Here is a 3,398-nt window from a genome sequence, read left to right as displayed (position 1 = left end):
CTTTGGACTATTCATTGGAGATTTTAAATCGTTTTATTCTAAATCGTTTTATTCTAAAGTTATAACCTACCACCCCGAAGGCCAGATTCATGGAATGACGGAAAATTATGAACAGGTTCTTGAGTTGACACAGTGCTGAGGAAAGGAATGCATCGTCCGCAGAGCCACATTGTTCATTTCTCTGTGACCTGCTTCAGGCCCCTGATCAGAGATTTGTAAACCTGGTAACAGGTAACCTGCCTCTCCCTCTAATCCTTTTCTCCATTTGGGGATATAAATTCAGGTATACAGTGTCTTCCTCTGTATATTTTTCTTGTCTTCTCTCTGCATTTTTTCCCCGATTTGTAAATTCTCAGATCTCGATTTATAAGAACATCGATCACCAGGTAAGAAATCTGTAATCGGAAGAAGAGTATTACTGGGGTCACCGCACCTTATGTGGGGACCACATCAGACCTAGTTTCTCCCCTTCGTTTCCTTTCATCGGGTAAGTAACCTGCCCTGCTTGCCTTTCAACAATGCACAACCACTCAGTGGTGAGAAGAACACTATCCAGGCAAACCTGCCCCGTATTTTGGTGGGAAGCCATCAGTCCGGTCCCTTTAATTTGAATGTCAGTCTCCATGTGAAGGCCTGCTAGCTTGGCATGGTGGGAATATTCTAGGCAGCGTTTCTTTGGAAACTCTTCACAGTATCCATGGAGACCCAATCTGCAGGAAGCAAAGTGCATGATCTCTTCAGAAGCAACACACGTGTACGTATAGCTGCTCTGTGTTGAAAAGAGCAGTGCTGCTTTGCTTCAAAATACCATTGCATCCATCAGAATTTTGCAGGGCTTTTTTTTTTTTTTTCCCCTCCTGGCATGAAAATATACCTAAAATAATCACAGATAAAAGTTCAAATATTTATAACCAGATTTCCTGTGGCCCTAGAGTTTTGCTTGGGATGTTTTGCCTGCTGTAATTTTCATGAATCCATAGACTAAGAAGCCTCTACTGGGTCAGACTTAATACTACTGGTCATCTACTGGTCATTATCTCAGCTTTCCATCTACCTAACAGGGTCAGAGTTAATTCTAAACCTTCCAGGATGCCTGGTTGGCTCAGCGGTTGAGCGTCTGCCTTCGGCCCAGGGTGTGATCACCGGGTCCCAGGATCGAGTCCCGTGTCAGGCTCCCCATAGGGAGCCTGCTTCTCCTGTCTGTGTCTCTCCCTCTCTCTCTCTGTCTCTCATGAATAAATAAATAAAATCTTAAAAAAAAAATCTAAACCTTCTTCACTGGGGTAATAGGTTTAAAAAGAAAGAAAATGTAATGGTGCTATAAATACCATTTAATAAAGAACACAATGACGATCAATAGAAAAAGACAGCCATTGAATTCAGCCAGGTCCACAAATATTTCCGCATTATCACTTAAAATTTTTTTGTTTTTCTCTTGGAAGATACCTGTTACTTGCCTGGAATGGAGCTTCTGAATAACAAACCCTATAATTATGATGTGGTGCAAAAAATTATTACTGGATTGAACTTCACAAAAAAGAATTTACCTCCTTGCAATGAGGGAGAGAGACCATCCCCTACTCAAAAGGAGAGGGTGGAAAGGCTGGGCTGCAGGGAAGGATGGATGGAGGGGGCACAGCCCAGGCTGGCAACCCCCCCCCCCCCCGTCTGGCCCCGGGGCTGGCTGGGATGGGGGTGCAGGTGTTCTTTTTCAAACAGTTCCTTGTTTCTCCCTTGGGGACTGGCATTTCATCAGCTCTTAACACAATTCTCAATGCCCTTCCGTTTGAAAAATGTCGATTCTCACAGAATGTCCAACCTGTTCATCCCAGTCTGGTAGGGCTAAGTGCTCTGGGATAGGTGACTGACGACGTGCCTTGTGGAAAAGCATCCTCCCTACCAGCAGTTTTATTTAAGTAATTTGCCAGTCTTCATACTCACAGTGAGCTTGGGATGAATCCTGTGGGAGACTTATGATCATCTTATTTTTGGATTATCTTGACACATACTCTTCATGGTACGAACTAAAAGTCAGATAGATGTGAAAAATAAAGAATTTTACCATTCTTTAGAGATTATCAAAAGTAACCATAAGCTTTTGCTAAATATTATAGTTTGAAATTGTATCTGAACACCAGGGTCGGAGCCATTTTTTTACATTTCATATTGAAATCACTTTTTCACCCTAAGGCCATCCTTTCACGCACCCACCCATACTCCATTTGGTAAGTGAGAGGGAGGACTGTCGCAGCTGAAGTTCAGGACCACCTTACGCACTGTTTCGCAGTGAGGTTGGTTTCAGGCCAACAAGGTAACTTTGAAACAGTGAACAGTGACAGAGCAGCAGCTTAGACTTCCAGTGTTTTCTTCACATTGACCACTGAATGGCATGGTCTATGGAGACGTTCTGTAATAAAGCATGCAGTTTTGTTTTCCATGGTTCGAGAACAGCTTTATAAGAAAATGTGTAATTCTGTGATGCCTGGGTGGCTCCGTGGCTGAGCGTCTGCCTTCAGCTCAGGTCATGATCCTGGGGTCCTGGGATCGAGTCCCACATCCAGCTCCCTGCATGGAGCCTGCTTCTCCCTCTGCCCGTGTCTCTGCCTCTCTCTCTCTCTCTGTCTCTCATGAATAAATTAATAAAATATTTAAAAAGAAAATGTGTAATTCAGAGTAAGGGGCAGATTGCTTTGCTGACATGACCTACCAATAGACATAGTCTTCAGGAGATGTGAGTTGTAAGATAAAGTTGTAGCGTAAATTTACGAGTGTTTTCCATCAAACAGTGGTGTTTAAAAAGCAGCAAATGGTAAAAAAAAAAAAAAAAAAAAAAAAGCAGCAAATGGTTACATTACAGATCTTAGTTGTTTGTTTTAAGCCAGCTCATTTTGTAATCACAATTCACACTGGAATTCTAGGGTATTGAGATCTGGGGGAGGGGGGTTGTGAAATAATTTTGGGTGCGTGGTATTGACCTGATGTCATTTTGATTTTTCAATAAATGGTTATGCCTGTGGCATGCAAATACCTTCTAGCACTTGGGGAAACACTTTAAAACTGCATGTGAACCAAGCCCAGCTGGACATAACAGGAAGACTCCAGGGACAGTCAAATCAGGATGAGCTTGCACACAGGCCAAGCAGGGGAGAAACAGGCAGCCATTGAGTGACCGGGCACAGAGGAAAGGGAACGTCTACGCCAAGACTACGCACCTACCAGCAACTGCAGGAATGTGACTTCTCCATGTAGTCGGATGAAAGATCACTCATGTCATGGTCCTTTATCTCACTCCCGGATCAGAGGGTATAATCATCAATGAAACCCTTTTGGATAAGAGAGCTGACACGAGTATCGTTTTTATAAAACTGATGAAATTCAAACTTTTGAAGAATGGTTTA

Source organism: Canis lupus, chromosome 1 (genome assembly GCF_048164855.1).
Source record: "Canis lupus baileyi chromosome 1, mCanLup2.hap1, whole genome shotgun sequence".
Taxonomy (NCBI): Eukaryota; Metazoa; Chordata; class Mammalia; order Carnivora; family Canidae; genus Canis; species Canis lupus.
This window is presented reverse-complemented; position numbering follows the sequence as displayed.